The 24118-nt window shown below is 36.2% G+C and overlaps 2 non-coding genes across 2 annotated transcripts; one reads left to right on the top strand and one right to left on the bottom strand.

Annotated features, from left to right (window-relative positions):
- Nucleotides 1-10417: 10417 nt before the first annotated feature.
- On the bottom strand, nt 10418-10489 carry TRNAE-UUC (transfer RNA glutamic acid (anticodon UUC)). Its single transcript has one exon. It is a non-coding gene; the product is annotated as a tRNA-Glu (tRNA).
- An 11160-nt stretch (nt 10490-21649) lies between these two features.
- Nucleotides 21650-21721, top strand: TRNAC-GCA (transfer RNA cysteine (anticodon GCA)). The gene has a single exon. It is a non-coding gene; the product is annotated as a tRNA-Cys (tRNA).
- Nucleotides 21722-24118: the final 2397 nt, after the last annotated feature.

Below are 24118 nucleotides of genomic sequence, written 5' to 3'. Positions count from 1 at the left end.
ACCAGCAATTATAAAAAACACCATGAGTGGATCAAACCACCAAACAATATAAAATAAGGCGGCGGTTCGATCAATTAAGCGGGCGGTTTCGAATTGAACCAGCCGGTCATGAATTATTTTTGGACTGGCTGAATAACAACTTTCCCTCCAAAACATTGATGTGTGTGTGGTAAGTGGGCGCCACTTCTCTGCTTTGTCTTTGAGAGAGGAACGACCTTCTCCACTTTGTCTCCCATATAACAACGAAAAGTTACCAAATTTGAATATTGCCGGTATTTGAGAGAGATTCAGTCATTCCAAGAAGGCTACAAGTAATTCCGATGAGTCGACAAAGGAAACTTCATCGACTGTGTGGTGTTTATATCACATTCATCATTCCCATTAAATTCTAAAACCTATTTGATGAATCAATTTTTTGGGTTAAATACCTCGTCATTTGTTCCGCTTCCAAGTGGCCGATGACTCAGAGACTGAAGTGGAGAACTTTTGTTGGATGAGGACCTGGATGCCGGGTTGACCAAGCCAAGTTGGGGGGCAGATTAGGTGCCGAGCTAACTGAATCGAGCTGGGCAGGTTAGGTGCCGAACTAACTGGGCTGAGCTGGGCAGTTTAGGCGTCGAACTGACTGGGCCGAGCTGGACAGGTTTAGGTGCCGAACTGACTAGGCCGAGCTGGGCAGGTTAGGTGCCGAGCTGACTAGAGGGCCGAGCCGCCTATTAGGTGCCGAGTTGGATTGATTATTGAGCTTCGTAATTCTTTAGAGACCTGCAAAGAATCAATGTCAGAGGACCCGGGGTGCCTAACCTGACGAGGTCACTCCGATGATTAAGTCAGTACTCTCACAGTAGACTGCGAGCTAAAATTCATAAAGTATGAGAGCTAGAATATGCTTACTTGCCCCCCTATGCCATTGGAGTTGGTGCCTTTATATAGGCATTGTTTGGCATGGGCTTCACGCACCGCATCCGAGATTTCTGAGAGGTCGCCTAAGTGGTCCGAGATTCCCAGAGGCAACCGCCATGCACATTGACCACCCTCTGAAACGTCTGGTACACGGGCCAACTTCCAAGGATCGTGGGAGTGTTGGGATATGCATGCCGAATTTGTCGGTGAGCACGTCTCGCAGGTCGCCATGTCAGTGCCTGTGCCAGGTCACCAAGTCGGCGCCTATGCCAGGCCGCCATCATCTTGGCTAAGGCAAGATGTTGCCTAAGTGGTTCTAGGTGTCTCCTAGTTGTTCCGAGATATCACGTGTCACAATGTCATTAGAGGGCCAAATCCGCCCTCATCAATTGCCCCCACTCCCGAACTGAAAGTAACTCGGCGAAGGGAGTAGATTGCTCCTTTTGGCCTGGAATGACTAATTCAATGAGCTTGTAAGCGTCGATCCAATTTGCTTCTCAGGTCGGAAGAGTCCAAGCATTTGCAGCCTTGTGTAGGACCTCACCATCTTTATTTTCGGGGCCTGAGAGTGACTTCATCTGCTTGAGGAGAGGTGGAGCAGGTACCTCGAGAACATCTACCTTATTAGGGATGTGACCATCAAGAGGTTCTGCAATCCGGCTAAGTACCTCAAGAGTGAAGCTCATCATGCCATCCTTAAGAGGGGGTTTTGCGTGACTACTTTATATGGTTGCTCCACCTAGGTAAACTTCGACACAACGTTCTTCGAGTTGGCCTTAGCCAGTGAGTTTGATGCGGAGCCTACAACCGAAGTGGAGGTCGGCTAGGGAGAAATCAAGTTTGCATCCATCATGGTGCTGAGAGCGAAGTAGTATTTTTTTTTGTTTTCTCGTGCTGAATACGAACTGCTTTAGCCCTTAAGCTCTGGGAGCGACTCGCAATCCACTCTCCTTACCCTTGGTTTTGTCCATGTCGAAGAGCCGACTGGGTTTTATGTGGTGACGAGATCTTTTATCAGTTCGGCACTTTTAGAGCTACAGCTGCACTGCATCAGCCTCGTTAGTGACGCCAATCACTCACTCCTACAAGAAGCTACTGGGGCTTGACCTAAGGGGGCAACACTACTGACTTTAGGTCACCAGTTCGCACAGGAGCTTTCAAGACTCGATCGGCAAGGGGTGTTTGTGCTGTCCATTGGCCGCCCACTCCTGCGGAAGCCACGAAGAGCTCATCTTGTAGAGGGTACCTTGCGAAGAGGACTGATGAGGCTTTATCCGAGTTGAAATAAAGTTGACAGAGCTGCTTAGTCTGTTGGCCATCTACTTCTTGCATAGTCTTTGAGTTGATAAAAATGGAAACTATAAAGTGAGAGCTTTAGTTTCTAAAATGTGAGAACTTAGCTTTCTGGAAGAAGAGGACTTCGTTGTTCAGAAGATGAGAACTTAGTTTTTTGTAGCGTTTCCCACAGATAGCGCCAATTGATGAATCAATTTTTTGGGCTAAGTACCTCGTCATTTGGTCTACTTCCAAGTGGTTGATGATTCAGAGGCCGAATTGGAGAACTTTTGCTAGATGAGGACTTGTATGCCGGGTTGACCAGGCCGAGCTGGGGGCAGATTAGGTGCCGAGTTGACTAAGTCGAGCTGGGCAGGTTAGGTGCTGAACTAATTGGGCTGAGCTGGGCAGGTTAGGTGCCGAACTGATTGGGCCAAGTTGGGCAGGTTTAGGTGCCGAACTGATTGGGCCAAGCTGGGCAGGTTTAGGTGCCGAACTGATTGGGCCGAGTTGGGCAGGTTAGGTGCCGAACTGACTGGGCCGAGCTGGGCAAGTTAGGTGCCAAATTGACTAGAGGGTCGAGCCGCCTATTAGGTGCCGAGCTGGATTGATTGTTGAGCTTCGTAATTCTTTAGAAACCTGCAAAGAATTAATGTCAGAGGACCCGGGGTGCCTAACCCGGTGAGGTCGCTCCAATGATTAAGTCAGTACTCTCATAGTAGACTGCGAGCTAAGAATCATAAAGTATGAGAGCTAGAATATGCTTACTTGCCCCCCTATGCCATTGGGATTGGTGCCTTTATATATGCATTGTTTGGCGTGGGCTTCACGCACCGCATCCGAGATTTCCGAAAGGTTGCCTGAGTGGTCTGAGATTCCCGAAGGCAACCGCCATGCACGTTGACCACCCTTTGGAATGTTTGGTACGTGGGCCAACTTCCAAGGATCGTGGGAGTGCTGGGATATGCATGTCGAATTTTTTGGTGAGCACGTCTCGCAAGTCTCATGGTTGGCGCTTATGCTAGGTCGCCAGGTCGGTGCTTGTGCCAGGCCGCCAGTTTAGCGCCTGTGTCAGGTCACCAGGTTGGCGCCTGTGCCAGGCTGCCATCATCTTGACTAAGGCAAGTTGTTGCTTAAATGGTTCCGGGTGTCACCCAGTTGTTCTAAGATATCAGATGTCATAATGTCATTGAATGACCAAATCTGCCTTCATCACTATTCATACATTTTTTCTTATTAGGGTGAGAACCATCTGCTGCTGCTCTACATTTCTGGTAGACAAACGAACAAAGAACGAAATCGAAACAGTGGATTCAGAAGCTTGATCAAAGAAGGGTTCTGCTTTATTGGTTAGTTAATAATTTTGATATTAAATCTCTTTGGTTTTTTCACACTTATATATGTTGAAAAATATTTAATCATGAGATGGTTAGGAGAACAAAAAGTGGGACCTTGATGGACATGTAATCAGGATTGTATAATGGTTAGACAATAATTTTGTCAGGCTGATGCCAATTTGATTATCTATCAATGAGGTGTGCTTGGAATTATATTTGCTTCCTTCGTTGACAAAACAAAATTAAATTTTATAGGTGAAATATTAATTATCAATTGGTGGTCCTTTAATCAGAGCAGACTGGTAAAATCTCACTGGTTTTAAAAGGTCTAGGTCACTTTGTAGGTTTCACGGCTCAGGTTAGTAAAGGGCTTTGAAAATGATGTGTTTTGGTGGAGCAGCCCTCCTTGTATTGAACACTTTATTTCTGCTTCCTGTTAGTGTTTAGTTATTATTATTATTTTTCATTTATAAAAAATCAGTTTGTAGGTCTTTCATGCATCTGGTACAGCATGGGCATTGAACATGCATTTTATCAGTAGGGAACTCTCCCAACATGTAACCCTTATAAATGTCTTAAAAGCCATGTGCCTTCAGACCCATGTGTAAAAGAAGAATGAACATGAATAATACCTTAATGTGCTTTATGTCAAGAAGATGTATCTCATACATTAAATGATTTTGATTTCTCACAGGAACAAGTTAGAGACAAATTTTAAGATTTTTGTATATGTGGTTTTCACAACCCATTTAAAGTTTTGATTTACATGAAAAGTTTTCTAATTGACTTGATGGATTTTGGATGAAGCATTACCTTTTAGTTATTGTTTGTTTGACGAGAAATTCACCTATGCATCATTGCATAAAATTGTAGTCCCTTGTGCCTCTCTGTACAATTGGTTAATGGGAATTGAGTGCACTAATTTGCTTGTTAATTGTTTATGGAATCTGGTTTCTTTTGTTTTTTACTCTCTTGAGTCTTATGAGTCCTTAATCTATTTCTCTTAGAACAATGAGGTATGTAGTCCAACATGCTCTTTTTTGAGAAGGAACTTTTTTTTTCCATTTTTCTATGGGTAGGTTCAAAATCTCTGTTGGAATGAAACTGAAACATATCATCCCTCTACTCAACAGCCCCCAAGGTTTGGGTGTACATACAATTAGTTTTGGGGTTGAAGTTTGGAACAACAACTAAAGTTCAAAATAAGCATAAATATTTTAAAGTACTTAAATAATAAAACCCAACTTCAGATTCAGCCGTTAAGGAGATGACAACCTTGTTAAAAACTTATTCACTAAAAGTCAAAGTAATAAGCCAGTGAGTTAAGCCACATCATCTGTTACCAAACAGGCCCTCAGTTGAGTCACTTAGTTGTTATCAAATGACCCCCAAGTGTTGAGATGGTAAACATTTTACTCTGAATGCTGATTTAAGTTGTAAACAAAAGATTTGGCTGAAATGTATAATTGAGATGTATTGTTTAAGAGAAAAGACTTGAGATCTTTTCTATGGTTCACATTGTTTACACATTTAAAGCTCCAAGCATGTCTTTGCAATAGGTTCATAGTCTACAACCCACTATTATGAAGAGCTATTCTAAGAAACATGGATTCATATTGTTTGCACATATATAAAGCTCAAAGCATGTCTTTGCAATGGATTCATAGGCTACAATCCACTATTATGAAGAGATATTCAGAGAAACATGGGTTCATAGCCATAGGCCAAAGTTGGAAGGAATTCAGCTCAATGGGCTATATAATATATATTTTTTATCAGCATAAGAAGCATAAATATTTTTTTTATCAGCTCAATGGACTATATAATATTTTTTTTAACTTTCCTTTTATTTCCCTGCTTTTTCCTTCAAACCAAACATAACTTTAGGGTATAGTTCGGGGGTTGGGTCAGGTTGAAGGTCAACCTAAACCCAACTCTAACAGTGCAAACCTTGGGCTTGGGCCTAACCCAACCCAAGGTCAAGTTCAAGTTTATCAATCCAAGCTAATGCTGAGCTTAACCCGACTAAGCAAACAATAATATATTTTGTGACTTAATTAATTTAAGTAATTCAACAACTAAATTAATTTAAATAAAGTTATTATATTTTGTTAATGTAATTACTTGTAATAGAAATCATGGTTCGAGGTAGATATAAAAACGTCATAATAAGTGGAATAAAATTTAGTGTGATCGATTCACTATATTCCATTATAATATAAAACATTTACAATTGAAGTATGAAGATAAATAAATTCCAAAGTATAACATAAATAAATTTATACATGGCTAGAAGGACTAGTTTAAAGTAGCTAATGATGCAGTCTATTGACTGAAAACAACCTACAAAACATTAATGTAGGAAATTTAAATAAATAATTTTATTACCTAAGATAATTACTTAGTAAATTTAAATAAATCTAATTTAAGTTGACTAAATGTAATTCCTTTAATGTATTGCTTTGAACCACATCTATGTAAATTAATTGCATTTCTAAACTAAATTAATTTTATTATTTAAATTGCATGGTTTTCGAACCACATCTATGTAATTCCCCAGTGTGTAGGTGCACGTGCTCTGCTACTCAAAAAGGAGGATATACTCTCATCATCTAATGTACTATACTACACGTCTATTATCTGTACCTGTACCTCTGTATATACCATTTATAAAAATGAGGATCGTAACAATTTTTAATCAAAAAATAGTTTGATTTTACTTTTCCTTTTTATCCTTTATGATTTTTATTTTTCCAGTAATTTATTTAACTATCATGATTTATGAGGTGCCTGATTTTACTTTCTTTTTTTACCCTTTATGATTTTTGTTTTTCCAGTAATTTATTAACTATCATGATTCATGAGGTCGTAGGCTGTCCATCAAACTTTTTCCAACAATAAAAATTGAGAATACCTTGATTTTACTTTCAATCTTTAGCCTCAATAATTTTGTTTTCCAATGTCTTTTTGATCGTTCAAGTATTTGATCTTATCATAAATGGCTACCTACACTCTCCGGTGGTGACCTTGTTGCTTTCTATTATTTTCATTTAACCCATTGCGACCGCCCATAAATTTTCATCAGTTACACACATGAAACATAAGGATGCTAAATGGCGATTGGAGATCTCATAACCAATAATTTATCGTTATTTATGTTTTTTCTGAAATCATATATGAATCAATTATTCTATAATACAAAAGAATTAATATTAATTTTAGTTAGATAATAAGAATCCTATTATGGGTCAATATTAATTTAGTACTAAAAAATGAGAATGTTGCAATTTGTTTGGTCAAAACACTGATTTTACTTTCTAATTTACTCTCAACTTTCTATTTTTTTCCATTGTATATATTGCCATTGTAAAATAATTATGAAAAACATAAAATGAAGAAAATAATACAAATTACAAAAAAAAAACAAAGACATACATAGAAAATTTACAAAAAAAAAATAGAAATTTCTATACCATACTAAAAATTGAGAATGTTGCAATTGGTTTGGTCAAAACACCTAAATTGTACTTTCCAACTTTACCCGCAACTTTCTATTTTTTTCCCATTGTATATATGTCATTGCAAAATAATTATGAAAAATCACATAAAATGAAAAAAATAATATAAATTACAAAAAGCAAAGAAATACATAGAAAATTTACAAAAACTATAGAAAATCATAAAAATTGAAGAAAAATAACATAAATTATAAATCTATACCATACCAAAAAAATGAGAATGTTGCAATTGGTTTGGCCAAAAAACCCTGATTTTACTTTTCAACGTTACCCTCAACTTTCTATTTTTTCCCATTGTATATATTGTCATTGCAAAATAATTGTGAAAAAATACAAAAAATGAAGAAAATAATTATGAAAATCATAAAAATTGGAGAAAAAAAGCATAAATTACAAAAAACAAAGAAAAACCATGAATTATAGAAAAATGAACAAAAAATGTAGAATAAAATAATAATTTATATCTACTACCATATATAAAAAAATTAGAATGATTCAATTAGTGTGGTCAAAGACCCTAATTTTTCACACCAATTCAGCCCCTTAGTTTTTTTTTTTTTCCAACATATCCCAATTCTATATGAGGGTGCATGATAGTAGGTGGCAAAAAAAAAAAAAACCCTTGTCTTTTCTAAAAAGCCATTGGGTGGGCACCTAACCCATCAACCTGTTAATGACCCATTTTGGGTTCAACCCAACCCAACCTGCCCAACCCATTAATTTTTTACATAATACATAAATTCTAGAAAAATATAACTATAAAAATACATAATATATAAATAAAGATAGAAAATATAGAAAATAACATAAATTAAAGAAAAAATAAAAAAATGCAAAATAATTATGAAAAACATAGAAAATGAAGAAAATAATATAAATTACAAAAAACAAAGAAATACACAAAAAATGTAGAACATCATAAAAATTTATGAAAATAATAGAAATTACAATAAACAAAGAAAACCCTAAATTACAGAAAAATGAATAGAAATTGCAGAATAAAACAAAAATTTTTAGAAAAATATAACAAAAATTACACAAAAATACAGAAATTTCATTCCATGGGCCTTAGACATGTTTGTTAGTTGGGTCCACGCCTTATAAGTGCATTTGGCCACTAGGACTGTATGTTATCGTGTGTGTGATTGTTAAGTAGGGACTGTAACTCATGTCCTCAGTCGTATGCAACACTGTGACACATTATGAATTGTTCGATTGTTTTATTCTTGTACAAATGTGCGGAGCTGAAAAATGTGCCTAGGTGTTTGCATACATGTTACTATAGTGGTTGGTTGATAAATTTTTCTTCCAACTAATTTCTTTATCTTCATTTAGTTAAAAAGTAGGAAGAAAATGTTTTTAGGCTTACATATTATTTAATAGTTATCTTAGATAATGATTTCTGCTATTCAATAGTTAATTGAGTAAATTAACACAATAGCTTAGTTTACTTCTAACCATTAATAGTCATTATTTTTATAGGTTTTAAGTTATTACAAAATAGGAGACCGATTAAGAGTGACATCTCCAATTCTCCATAAATTTTGTGTTTCATTGGGATGAACTATATCTATATATAATGTTGTTGAATGTAATTTTATCATTGATGTGGTGCAATAATGTTTCAATCTAATGCATTTACAACCAACATTTTATAATTATAAAATTCATATCTTGGCATTTTGTAAGGATAGTCTTTTGTATGTATTATATAATTGTCTTAAGACTTAAACAGCATGCAAACTTTCACCTATACTTGAGATGTAAAAGCATAATCAAACATTACCATCAATATCAAATACACCGTGCATCACATGGGCCATTCCATTAGTCTTCAAAAGAAAGCAGAACTACATAAGCTACCTTCTCCTTCTGGAACCAATTTATATGATTCATTTCTTATTTCTTCATTCTACATAAATTTTGTAGAAACAGAACCAATTGGCCAAGAACAACAAAAGCTGAATCAGAACTACATAAGCCTGAACTTGCAATGGCTACTGTTATATAATTGTCATCAACTTCCAGTCCTCGGGACCACCTAACTTAATCCACAAAGAGAGAGAACAAATGAACCATGAGCACCCCTAGGTTTAAACAGGTAGGACATGTATTTGAGAATGTGTTGAAGACAACCCCAAGGTTGATGACGACCCGAATGGGGTAGTCTTCTTCACCTGTAACAGGAATTCACATCTGCACCTCACATCTGAAGATGTTCCCAATACAAGCTGCGAGGTGCATGTGGGGCGTTTGTGGGGCACAGATGTAATTTCCCAAAACAGAGTGATAAGCTCAGTCAAAATTTCTCCATCTGTTTCCTCCCAATCCTTAGTTGCAAGTTGCAGAGCTTGACGATGCAGTGAAAGAAAACACCCATATAGCAGCGTGTTAGGTAGCAACGATGAAAACTATTTTGCCATTAAAATCAGGGGGAAATACACATTTGCTTGCAGGTTGCAGAAATGGAGATGAAGGGTGTTTGGAAATAAGGAGAGTCGTGATTGCATGAGAAGATGAGAAAATCTTGGAAGATTCGGTTAGTTAGGAATGCTCAGTTCGGTAGACTCCTGTTATATCACGATTAAGAATCATGTGTTTCACTGTAAATCATGGTTTTTGAACCATCGTTGATTCACATGGTTGGACCATTCGGCCCGAAAATTATTTAGGCAATTGATTCCGTTTTATCTTAAATTCGGTCTCTGACCAAAAACCAATGAATTGGTCAATGATCTGTTGATTTGGGCGATTAAACCATCAATCCATCAACTCATTCAACGGTTTTTTGATCATTTTTATTTTTAATTATTTTTTAGTTTTTCAATTTTATTGTCAGAATAGACTGTCCGATTGAACAGACTGAATAACTTAAAAACGGTAAAACCAAACGATCCAGTCGCACGTTGAGAACATCTCCCCGCTACGAATTTAACAGAAATGACGGAGAGAGATTCTGAATGTATAGCTGAATGTCTGCGAAAGAAAATGATAAAAAGGTTCAAGTTACAGAAAACATTCCGTTGCCGGGAATCGAACTCAGGTCTCCTGGGTAAAAGCCAGACATCCTAACCGCTGGACAACGAAAATCCATGTTTCTAATACTCTAAAAACATCTTTAGAATATTCTATAAGAAATATTAATTTGTTTTTTTCCTTTGTATAAAACTCTACATTATCTAGCTCTCAAAAAAACGCTATATTATCACGATATATCATCTACTTCCTTGAAAATTAATATCATCTAATATATGATAGATCCAATCGCACGTTGGGAACATCTGCCCCTACGAATTTAGCAGAAATGACGGAGAGATATTATGAATGTATAGCTAGATGTCTACGAAAGAGAATGAAAAAACGGTTTCAACTTATAAAAGAACATTCCGTTGCCGGGAATTGAACCCGGGTCTCCTGGGTGAAAGCCAGACATCCTAACCGCTGGACGACAACGGATTACCGTCACCGAATGCACTAAAATATCGTAATACATAAGAAATATTAATTTTGTTTCTTTTTTTTTGGTATAAAACGCTACATTATCATCTAATTCCTTCGAAATTGATATGATCTATATATATCATAGAAGGCTTTAGTTCACGTCAACAAACCGGCTCGATTCGACTTATTTGGTCGGTTCTCAAAATAATTCAGTCATTTTCGGTTTGAAAAATAGTAGAATCTGACAATTCAGTTTGATTATGGATTGCTAAACAAAAACTGATCTGACCAATTACTTTTTACATCTATCTATTGTATTTTTTTCTAGTAGAAAACTGATATTAATAAATGAAACCAGAACAAGAGAAGAAGATAAACAAGGAAAAGAAACAAAACAACAGGGAAGAGAAAAAGAAAAGAAAAACTATAGAAAACAAGAAAGAGAGGACATTAAGGAGGGATTAAATCCTTTTGGATCAGGCCAGAAAGCTAAAACGGGCAGGCATCTTTCTAGCAACCTACACCACCCAAACCTAACCTTTTTGAGCTACTACGTGGGCAACCATATTTGCCAATCTTGGAACCCACTCAAACTTAACAAGTACAGATCTTGCAAAATGAAGAAAGTCTTGAGTAACAATAGAGATTTCAGAATCACAATCAACACAAGCAGAAGTCAAACAGTCCACAACAAGTTTACAGTCACTTTCTATGATGAAATGGGATAATCCTAGCTCAAGGGCTAGGAGTAAACCATTTAAAACTGCAAGAGCTTTAGTCATAATAGCAAAACTTGCCTTTAAGCCAACTGAATTTGACAGATGAACAGGTACCAAGACTATCCCTTACAACAGCTCTAGTCTCAGACACAAAAGAATCAGCTACAAAAGCTCCGTCTACATTAATCTTTATCCAACCTGACGGGGGGAGTCCAGCAAGACCCGGCAACTTTACCACCTTCAGAACGGGGAGTGTTGATGATGAGAAAGATACTTGACCCCAAAACTCCTTGGTTAGCATCACAACCCTATTAATCACCAAGCAAGGGTCAATATTAGACTCATTAAAAATAGCATCGTTTTTGTGAAGCCATATACACCAAATCAGAGAAGCTGTTAGAGAAAGCAACTCTTCTTTTCTGTCATTCTGCCCTTTACAAACTCTGACTCACCCAATAAGCCAATCCTTAAAGCTCTCATTGTCATTTACATCGTAAAAAAACAAGACCCAGGGGAGACCCAAACCAGCACCTACTTGCACAATCACACCTACAGATAGCATGCAAGACTGTTTCTTCCTCTTTTAGACACATGGCATGATGAGGAATCTACCACTTTCCTTTTGAACAAGTTTACATTTACTACAATGGTTCCAATGCAACATTTCCATAGGAAAGTTTTGAGCTTTGGAGGCACTACTAAGGACCAAATAGATTTCCAAAGGCATTTATCATTCTCTCGGGAAGAGTTAACATCTACACTCTTCATGACAAACTAGGTTGATTTTACATTAAAGTGACCCTTTTGGTCTAGACTCCATATCAGTTTATCCTCTTGCTCCACCAAAAGAATCCTAATACTAAGAATTTGGCGAGCTATTTCAGGAATGAAGAGTGAGTTTATTAGCTCAATATTCCAGGATCTAGATCTTTGGTCCATTAAGTCTATCACCAAGGATACTCCAAGAGTTCTAAGTTTGGGCCCATATATTCTAAAGCCAGGCAAACCAGGAACCATGGGTCTTGCCAGATGGAAATTCTCCTTCCTGATCCCACCAACCAATATGCACCTTTGGAGATGACTTCCTTTCCTTTCAACACACTCCTTCAACCCCTTAAACCATTTTGGGGCAATTTGTCATTTAGGAAGGATATATGCATCACATACTTGGCTCTCAACACCTAAGCCCAAAGGTTGTTATCATTATTTGCTAACCTCAAAGCTAGTTTAGCTAAGAGTGCCTTGTTAAAACAATCTGGGTCCCTGAACCCCAAACCACCATCCAACTTATTTTTACTAATTTGATCCCAACTAACCAAATGTATGCCTTTTGAGTTGTTACTTTTACCCCACCAAAAGTTTCTTTATGGTCTTTTTATTTCCTTTGATATGTTTCCGGGTAAGAGAAGCATGACATACTATAAGTTGGTAAGGCATTCAAAACTAATTTTATAAGCACTTCTTTACCTACTTGGTTCAGTAACTTACCTTTCCAACTTGAGGACTTCCTATCCACTTTGTCCACAAGATACTCGAACATCCTTGACTTGGATCTGGAAAAATGAGAGGGGAGCCCAAGGTATGTTGAGGGTTTCTCAACTTTTTTTAAATACATGCTCTTATATATGATTTTCTAAAATTTAGGGTCTAGATTGGAGCTAAAAGAAATTTCAGATTTGCTTAGATTCACCTATTGGCCTGATGCTTGTTCATAGAGTTTAATGGCCTCCATAATCTTCTTGCCTTCATCTAAGTCTTCCTTTGAGAAGATGAAGCTATCATCTGCAAAAAAAACAAGTGAGAGATGATAGGGCCTCCATGACTCACCATGATTCCAAAAATCAGTTTAGCTTCAACTAAATCATTTAAAATGCTCGAAAAAACATCAACAAACAAGAGGAACAGATAAGGGGACATTGGGCCCCCTTTCCTTAGCCCTCTCAAAGGGATACTTTTCTACTTGGAGCTCCATTTATCAAAATCTAATATGACACCGATGTCACATACTCCATGACCCACTTAACCCGTCTGCCCAAACCCGAGTTTTTCCAAAACTTTCCTCAAGAAAGCCTACTCTATTCTATCATAAGTTTTATTCATATCCAACTTAAAGGCCATATAACCTTTCCTAGCCTTTGTTTTCCTCATAAAGTGAAAAATCTCATGGGCTATTAGTTTGTTGTCTCCAATAAATATCCCTTCTAGAAAAGCATTTTGATTGTGTGAGATCACTGAGGGAGGGATTTTTTTCATCCTATTGGCAAAGATTTTTGCAATAACCTTATATATGGTGTTGCAAGACTGATTAGCCTGAAGTGACTGGGTTCCTCTAGGTGGTTTACCTTTGGAATGAGTGTTATGAAAGTTGAATTCAGATCTTTATGAATAACCCCGTCTCTAAAGAAAATTTTCACTGATGCTTTAACATTCCCTACAACTATATGCCAATATTTTTGAAAGAACATATTAGGGAATCCATCCAGCCCCGAGAACTTTCTTGGTTTCATTTGGAATAAGGCATCATAGATCTCCTCATAAGAGACATCCCTCTCTAGGTCTCTAGCATCCTCTTCAGCTATTACTGTTTTGACATGTTCTAAGGTTGCTTCCATATTTGTGGGGTCTGAAGTGCTAAATAAATTCTGAAAATGATCCCTAAAAACCACTCAATTTTCCTAGGATCCTCCTCCCAATCTACTTGATTATTTTTAGTTCTCAAAATTTTGTTCCTTGATCTCCTATTCAAAGTAGATTGATGGAAGAACCTAGTATTTTAGTCACCCCACTTTATCCAATTACACCTAGATTTTTGGGCCCAATGAATCTCTTCTCGCTTCAATCACTTATCTAGGATTTGCTCACAATGTTTAACTTTCTAAACTAGCTACAGGGTCATGCAGGGCTCTTTCAAAGTCTGATTTTGCTTCTTCAATCTTTCTACTAAGCAAGCAAAAGGATTCATTGTTCCATTTCTTTAGTTCAGTTCTGAGCCTCATACTTTTTGCTCCCAACACAAGTAGGCTTTGACCTTTAGAGGTCTTATTCCAAGACTCTTCAATTACCCTTTTGCAATATTCATGGGTAATCCACATTTCCTCAAACCTAAAGGGTTTTCATTTTCCCCTCAAATCAGGTTTAGTATCCAAGAGAATTGATAGATGGTCTGAACCTGCCATGGACATGTGGTAAATACATGCATCAAGAAACACATCTTTCCATCAGTGTTACCCATCCCTCTGTCTAGAACTTCAAAAATCATATTACAATACTCCCTTCTATTGTACCAAGTGAACCATGGACCAACACTTTTAATATTAGAGATACCTAAACTCCTAACCAAATTTATATTTCTCTGCATAACCCAATGCTTACAGTCCTTACCTCCTAGTTTTTCATCATTGCAAAAAATCAAATTTAGGTCACCTATGCATAACCACAACCCCTGACTTCTTGAAGCTATTTGAGTCCATTGGTCAAAGAAAAGAGGTTTATCTTTTTTGTGGGGAGGGTCATAATAGAAAGTACAAAACCAGCTCCCACTCATTGTGTCCTTGATTTGAGTGTGGATGAAATTTTTATTTGCAGTAATTACCTTGAGGTTTACATTGTTTCTCCATAACAATGCTAATCCACCAGATAGCCCAACTGCATCTACCCCCATATATTCCAATCTCTAAGAATTTTGAGTTCCTTAACACAGTCCATCAATTAACATTTAGTTTCCATGAGAAAAAGAATGACAAGTTGTTCTTTATTAAAGATACTCTTCACTGAATGAATTGTCAGGGGGGAACTAGCACCCTGACAATTCCAATTGATCACTTTCATTTTCTTCTTGGTGGTTGTTTTGAGATAACCACCCACACCCATTTATTCAGACAAACACAATAATGGACATGCATATGAGAAGGAGCATTGCAAAGCTTTTAAGAATATTTTGGTGAACAACACTAAGGCTTACTAAGTCGAGTATGCACTAAAGTCTACCACTACAAAAGTGGAAGGTCTTAGCCCTACCATGCAAAAGACGATGGTTAAACTTGCCTCTTTTCCTAAACAAAAAGTTCATTGTTAAGTGTCTCTTTGTCCATCAGCATTCAACCTCAAAGTTTGGCATTTCATCTTCCTTACGCACTAGCAATTAATTGGATTTAGTGGTTGAGGTTTCCTTTATGCCATGGGTTTGTAAGCATCTCTTCTTGGGATAACCGGGTTTTTTGAATTTTTACCAAAAGTTCTAAAAAATAAAGGGAAAACATTTGAGTCAAGTAAAATATTACTAACCTCCATAGGCTCTGATAGCATTTTTCTAGCTCGTTGAGTCCATGTTGAAGTTCCAAAACCAGCCGCACCATTGACTTGGCTTTCCAATGGAATGGAGGTTTTTGTTGCTTCAAACTTGTGCTTTTTGAAATAGGGGACTACTTCCTACCCCGATTCTACAAACCCGAATCCGAAACCCGCTCCGTTCATCTTTGACATTGGTCGTTTCAATTTGGAGTTTGAAAGTACAGGGTTGATTGAGGCTTCCTTTATTACCGCTAAATCTGGGGCCAAAGTATTGAGGTGTTGTTCACCCTCAAAATCTTTCTGTAGCATTGAGTCCGCTTTCGTGTCGGTTGCATCCTATTGATGTGATATTTCCTTTATCACAATACTCAATTTTTCTTTGAAGGGTAAATTTCTAGGCCATCTTTCTGGAAGATTTGATTAACACTCCCTAGTATGGAGAGACTTGAGTCATAGATAAATTGTTTTCAAACTTCCACCCTGGATCCTTTCCATGACTGATCATCTTGTTGGAGGACGTTTACTGAAGCAAACAATAAATTGAAACTCTGACCGTCCAACGCATAGAACTCAACTACCTTTGTTAAACATTTACAAATCTAGTTTGAAAAACTGCTACATGAGGATAGTGATCCCCCTCTGAACATAGCACCCCTCCGGTCAATCTACTTTGGGTTCGGTGAGTCATTACTCGAGTTCTCAGAATCTTGAACTAGCTTCTTCTTCCCCTTGTCATCGTTTGATCTCTTAGAACATCTTCTCTTTTCTTCAAGACTCATCTTCGTACATTTGTTGAGAAATTTATCTTCTTCTACGTCAGGTTCCGTTCGGAGCCAGGGGCCATTATACCCTAGTTTTTGTTCTTCGTTAATTACATTTTGGGCTAGCATGGGCGCCAAGTCATCAATAGGATCAGCTCGATCCTCAGAGCCACACTTTTCTTCTCCATGTCCAATCTTCCCGCACTTGTAACAGAATAACGAAAGTCTTTCATATTGAGAGGAATGCCAGGCTCTAGTTATGTCCTATTCCGTTCTGCAAACACCCTTCTCAAGCGGCTTATTGACATTCGGTCGAATTTTCACCCTTAGATAAATGTCCCATTCCAGGGAGTTAATATCCTTGATGTTGTCCTCATCCAAAGGTACCGGCTCTCCAACTTCTTTAACTAGCATTTCATCGAAGGCTCTAGTCATAGCTTCTAGTGGAAGATCCAAAATACAAATACAAATATTCAAATGTTCAAAAACTAAGTCCTTGGGGGGTATATCAAGCACCCAGTCCCGAAGGAGAAGCGAATAGTCCTTGACTAGCCACGATTGATTCTTCATAACTCTCTTCCTATCCTTCTCCCTTGTGAAGATGATAAACAACACATCACTTATTTTCCTCATATCATATTTCTTAATCTTCCTTGTCCACATATTCTTAATCCTTTCTAGAACTCCATAAGCATTCAATGGTTTATCTGATATTACTTTACCATAAAGATAAAGGTTGCATTTGTTCACCAAGCTCTTTGATTCCTCTAAGCCCTCCATCCTTTTCGAACAAAGCAAAGGATTAGGATAACCAGGGAGACAGATTTCTATCAGATGAGGTTGCGAGAAAAAACCAAGGAAACTCGTTGTTTGCACTTCAAATAGCACTAGGGCTACACCTCCATTTCTTCGCTCTTGCTAGCACAATGCATATTGGTTAGCATTTATTTTATATTAATGGAATAGAGGAAAATGTAGCCTTGTTATTACTTTTTAATTTTGATTCTTTTTATGATTTGACTTATTTTATATTTAAAAATTGTTAGCCGCCTAACATTCTCTCTTCATTCTTTTCTCCAGCTTCTAATTTCTCAATTTCCAATTTCAAAAGAATGAAAAAGACAAAACTCAAAATTATAAGTCCTACTACATAGGGTCTAACATCTTAGGCTTATAGATGTCAGTTTTATCAAATAAAGTTCTAACAAGACATTTTTCATACTAAATTGAAGAGTTTTACCTCTAGTGGGACCCATGTAATAATAAATTGAAGATTTGGCATTTGATAGTAAAGCACATAATACACTTTCCTTTGATTAACCGATTAAATCGATCGAAAAAATTCAAAATCGGTTTTAATGGTTTTACATGTTTATCGATCGATTTCGGTTGACTAAATAATCAACCCGACAGTGTTAATTTGGTTGAAAAAAATAAGCGAAATCAGACCAAACTAACCTGTATACAACCCTACCAACCACTGGACGACAACGAAATTCTACGTTTCCAATGCTATAAAAATGTCTTTAGACTAATCTATAAGAAATATTAATTTGGTTTTGTTCTTTTTATAAAACTCTATATTATCATGATATCATCTACTTCCTTGAAAGTTGATATCATCTATATATATGACAGAAGGTTGTAGTTCATGTCAACAATGCTTTGTGCCATACATTCTTTTTCTTTTTTCTTCTTGCATTTTGTAAAAGAATTTTTAAATGAAATGTCTATTAATTATCTCTTTCTTTTAAGGCTATATTTGGTTTTAAGGAAAAAGTAGAGAAAGGAAAGGAAATGCAAGGAAACCTTTACAAACCTTGTATAGGTTTTGATATCTTTCCCCACCTTTCCCACCTTTTCCTTTAAACCAAACATAGCCTAATTTAGTTTTAATTGAATGCTCTATTTATTATATTAGAAAAAAACGTTATTTAATATAACTTTGGCTGTTGGGGGCGAGGAGTCTTTCCTGATAAGAGAGTTCTTGGGTTTGAGCACCTTCACGATAGTTCATCAATTCACGGTCATGCTTTTATTTTTACTTAAAATAAATCAGAATGTAATTACTAATTTGCCCACTTTCATGGTAACATCCCCAACTCAAACTCTCTCAATAGGAAAGGTTGTTGGCCTCCAACAACCAAATTTTTTCCTTTATGATTAGGAAGCCTTTTTCCTAAAAATATTAGTAGATTTTAACAACTAGGGGAGAGAGAGAGAGTTTGTATCCAAAGCCAAAAGTCCAAAACTCCCTTGTGCTATTTTTACAAAACTCTTGTAATTGGTAAAAGGTAGGAAAACCCATTCAACCCAAGCCAAGCTCAAGGCAAGGCACCCACTCCCCATCCAAGGTTTTTAAAATTGGACCGGATAGGGAACCATTTTGGGGTCGAATGGTCTGATTGTTCGGTCCAAACAGATGATCCGCTCTAACAAAAAAAAAAAGAAAAACAAAAAAAGGATAAAAACTGTTATCCAGGTTGATGGTTCGACCGCCCAGGTCAGCAATTCGCTAACGAAATAAACAATTTTTGGACAAAAAGCAGTTTTGAGGTGAATAGTGTCTGGTTCCCAATTTTTTTGGTCTAACCATTTGGTTTGATCTAGTTTTGAAAATACTGTCCCCGTCAACCCAATATTCAATTTGATGATAGAAATGATCAAAATGATATATTGAGTATCAACCACATGGTAAATTTCTATTATTGTTAATTGAAAGATTTAATAAATTTCCATTCAATCGGACTTCAATCCCCAACCTCAACCAAAGATTCCTATTAATCCTCATTCCCACCCCCACCCCACCAAAACAATCCCCATCCCCAACCCCATTGGGTTGAGGAAGTCAGGTCCTTATTGGGGATGGGGAAAATTGACATCCCTAAAAGTGCGTTCTAATAAATGATCCTAATAGAAACACAAAAGAGTATACAATTGTTTTATATTTTCAAATTTTTAAATAATTAATAATTATTCATATTTTATATATTACTTATAATAAAAATTTTATAATAGAAAAATAACAATTATTAATTTCAGTTGGCTTTATTTGTCAAACTAATGAAACCAAACAACCCAATTAACTCGACTCGAGTTGGTCGGTTTTCTAGTGTTTTAGGTTGTCTGGTTCAAAAATTACCCAATTCGACTAAGTTGGAATAGTTTCACTTTGTCCATTTGTAAACCGACCAAAATTTAATGACCTAACCATGGATATATATTAATATTTTATATTTTAAATATAATTTTTAATATGGAAAAGTGAGAATTTTCTCATATTTCTTAGTCTAAAATGTTTTATATCATAAATCTAATTTTTAAATTTATTATTTAATAATCGCAATGTAATTTTTAAAATTAAATTAAATTTTTAAGTTTAAATCTTTTGAACAAATTGACCAAACCAAAACATCGACCCAAACCAATACAACTTAAGTGGATCAATTTTGACAAAAGGTTAGTCGGTTTCAGCTGACCAACTCCCTAACCTGACCAGGTCAAATTGGTGGGCCAAATAGCCTACAACCGCACCGAACCAACTCATGAACACTCAGAGTTTTAGCTAAATTAATAGTCTTATCTCTAATAAATAACAATAGTTTAACCTCCAATAATTATTGAAAATTTATAGAAAAAATAGACAATTATTGAAAATATATTGATAATGAAAGCTACAATAATCACAAAAATTACAAAAAATACAATAAGTACTAAAAATATATTAACTTAGTCAATAAATAATATAATCTCAAATAATAGTTTAATCTCTACTAAATATTAATCAATAACTTATAAGAAAAAATAATAAATACAATAAGTACAATAAATTAAATTTATAAATTTCAATAATAGTAATTTAATCTCCAATAATTATTGAAAGTTTTCTATTAAATAACTAAACAAAATAAATTTGTACATACTTATTAAAAATACATTTATCACAAAAGACAATAATTATTAAATTTAGTATATATAATTATATAATAAATATATATTAAGAGTTTAAAATTATTATTAATAAATATTATTTTTTGAAAGTTTTTTCTCGAATTATTACTTGATATAAGTGAAATTAATTATTTAAAATAATATGTAAAAATATTAAACTAATATTAATTTCATTATTATTTTATAATTGTTTTTATACTTTTTATATTTTTTTATATTTATTTTAGTTAATTAAAATATTTAGTTATTTAAATACTTAAATAATTTGTAAAATATGTAAATTTTAAAATATTAATTATTTTTTGAATTTAATTATCCATAAAATCATAAGTTATACTATGATTACATAATTTCATTATTAAATTTGTAATATATTAAATTATTATTAATTTAACTATTATGTTATAATTATAATATGGTATGATTATATAATTTTTCTTCTTTGAAGAAATTTTTTAAATTGATTACATAATTTCGTTATTTTAACTTTTTGAAATATAGTTATGATAAATATTTATTTATTTATATATTTAAATAATCTATAAAATATTTAAATTTTTTGTTATTTGAATTTTGTTTATTTAAAGCTATTACATATTATTAAATATTTAAAAAACATTTAAATTGATAATCAATGAAAACATAATTTAAATTGTTTGTACATAATTTTGTCATATATTTTGTAAAAATATCAAAATATTTTTTGTGTTTTTAATAAATATTTTAAAGTTATTTTATAATTTTGTTAGAATATTTAAATAATTCTTAAATTTTTAATCCAACCTTTGGTTAGATATAGATAAAAAGTAGGGGAGAGGATAAATAGGAATTATAGATAATTTAGGAGAGAAAATCTCTACTAAATTAGAGATATTTTTGGAGATAAATAGGAATTAAAGATAATTTAAAAGATAAATAGGAATTAGAGATAATTTTGGAGAAAGTGGGGGAGGTAGTTTAGAAGTAATTTTAGGAGAAAAGATTAATTAGGTTATTGGGAAAGTGCATCTCATTGGTTGTTTCAAAAATAACGTGGAATTAAAAAAATAAAAAATTCAAAAAACTGAAAAAAAATAGATAAATAAGTTCTCTCAAAGGAGAGTTATGCTGACATGGCAGGACCAGTTTTAATATATATATATATATATATTTCTAAACGATGTCATTTGAATTTCTAGTTCTAACATGTCTACTAGACTAGTAGCTAGTCTACCAGTATTTTATCTCTGGGCCTAGAGAATTCAAATTAATGGTCCAGATCAATCAAGATCAGCGTCACAGTTCTTTATCTTTTATTAACGTATTGTTCTCATTGATCTCATTGTCTATCTGTTGTTCAATTTTTTATCTGACGGGAGTTTTATTTTATTTGTGCGCTTGGGCTGTTTGGGGAAAGAATTTAAAGTTTGGAATAGAATTCAATAGAGTAAATATTTTGGTCCTGCAATATCAAGTGGTCCATATTTCAGTGGTAGAGAATTTGACTGCAGATCAAGAGGTCACCGGTTCGAACCCGGTTGGGCCCTTTTGGCATTTTTTTTGAGATTTATTTAATATCAAGTATATTTTAAATAGAAGTGGAACCAACCAATCAGAGTGGCGCAGCGGAAGCGAGGCGGGCCCATAACCAATAGGTTCCAGGATCGAAATCTGAGTTGTATTTTCTTTCCAATTTTCTTCTTCTGTTTAAATTCCATATCGGTTAAACATACATCGTTCCCATCGAGCATCACTCGGATGAAAGGTCGTGCGATTACTTGGAATTCGATTTAGTATTTATTAGAAATTAATGAGTCGAGGGTATATCATATATATATATATATATATATATATATTATTTTAGTTTGGCTATCCTTTTTACCATGATTTTTTTTTGGTGAAATTACTTGAAATTCAATTTAGTATTTGTTAGAAATTAATGAGTCCAGGGTATAATATATATATATATATTTATATTTCAGATTGGGTACTGATGCGGCACGATCCAGGCACTCCTAAATGGCTGCTGATTGTCTCCTTATTGGCAACAACCGGCACCTAAGAAGATGAAAGGAAGGATTCCCGGGGATTTTACCTGGTGGGAATACTCCAATGCTTAAGTTAGTACTGTGTACAGGAAGCAAAGGGAAAAACGAAAGCTAAGAGTGTGGGTCGCGCTTTATCACTATATTCGAGAGATTAGAGGTCTCAAGAAGAAGTTCCTCTTCTGCCCTAAGGGCTTTTATAGGGGCGTTGTTGTGAATTTTTTTTTTAAATGTACTCTTCCTTATTTTGCAATGGAATGGACTTTTCTTTTGGTTAAGTGTTAGTTGTTCTTTCTCCCGAACTGGCATATTTGCCGAACTGACAATATGCCCGATCTGTTTCCTTGCCCGGGTTATTGCACTCGCGCAACCAGATTCGGTGTTTGATACTTAGTCTTCGCTTCGCCTGAGTCTTTTGGCTGACTTTTCTTTGCTTGCCTATGCCGAGGTTCCTCCGTTAGCTCGACATCCTGGCCCTTTGGCTCTTGCAGCGATTTTGTTCACTTCGCTTGGCGGACTATAGGTAGTATCGCCTTAAGTTAGTGATGGCCCATGCTCGGGGTACTTGTTCACCCTCTAAGGTTTTGAGCTCGTATGCCCTCTCGAGCGCTCGTTTTACTTTGTAGGGCCCTTCCCAATTTGGTCCAAGTTTGCCCACGCCAGGTTTGGGCACCATAATCTTACGGAGAACCAAGTCGCTGACTCGGAAGTGAATTCTTTACTCTGGCGTTGTAGTACCGAGCTACTTGCTGCTAGTAGGCCGCTGTCCGGATTTACGCGAGGTCTCTTACCTCGTCCAGTAGGTCGAGGTTGGTACGCAACTCGTCTTCGTTTGTCTAATCGTCATATGCTTCTAGTCGCAGTGTAGGTATTTGGATTTCCGCTGGGATTACCGCTTCAGTGCTGTCGGTGAGGTTAAAGGGGGTCTCTCCCGTGGCAGTTTTTTTTGTAGTCCGGTGAGCCCGTAAAACACTTGGTAGCTTGTCCGCCCACAACCCTTTAGCTCGGTCTAGTTGTGCTTTCAGTCCGCGCAGGATGGCTCTGTTCACTACTTTTGTCTGACCGTTTGCCTGCGGGTGTGCGACCGATGTGAAGTTCTAACGAATTCCCATATTATGACACCATTCTTGGAACTTGATATCCTTGAACTGATTGCTGTGATCAGAGATCAGTACCCGAGGTAGCCCGAAGCGACATACTATGCTCTTCCAAAAGAAGTTTTGTATGTTTCGGGCTGTAACTGTTACCAGAGGTTCAACTTCTATCCATTTTGTGAAATAATCTACTGCCACCACTAGGAACTTTCTCCCACCTGTTGCTGGCGGGAATGGCCCCAGGAGGTCGATGCTCCATTGCGTGAAGGGCCATGGGCTGGTGAGGTATTTGAGGTCGGAAGCAAGCTGATGGTGGATGTTGGCATGTTTCTGACACTTGTCACACTTTCTAACAAGCTCGACAGTTTCTGTCTTCATTGTTGGCCAGTAGTATCCTTGTCGAAGTGCCTTTTGGGTGAGGGCTCTGCCCCCTAGGTGTCCGCCGCACAGACCTTCATGAGTGTCACGGAGTACGAGCTCGGCTTCGGCAGGTCGCAGGCAACGCAAGTAGGGGAGTGTGTAGGACCATCGGTACAACCGTTCGTCTATTATGACGTATTTGGTTGCTTGGCACTACACCCTCTTGGCTGCATTGCGGTCCGTAGGGAGGGTTCCATTTAGCAAGAAGCTCACGAATGGGTCGATCCAGCTCGGCTCTGCTTCAAGGACGGGAGCGACGTCCTTTGCCCCACCGAGAATGCTATGCCGAGGTAAGTCCTCTTTGTACACTGTTCTCATGGTGTTGTGACTCGTGCTGGCTAACCGGGATAGGGCGTCGGTCTCAGTGTTCTCTGACCTCGGGATT

Source organism: Nelumbo lutea, chromosome 2 (genome assembly GCF_056320005.1).
Source record: "Nelumbo lutea isolate HS-2025 chromosome 2, American lotus-T2T, whole genome shotgun sequence".
In the NCBI taxonomy this organism is placed as follows: domain Eukaryota; kingdom Viridiplantae; phylum Streptophyta; class Magnoliopsida; order Proteales; family Nelumbonaceae; genus Nelumbo; species Nelumbo lutea.
This window is presented reverse-complemented; position numbering and strand designations above follow the sequence as displayed.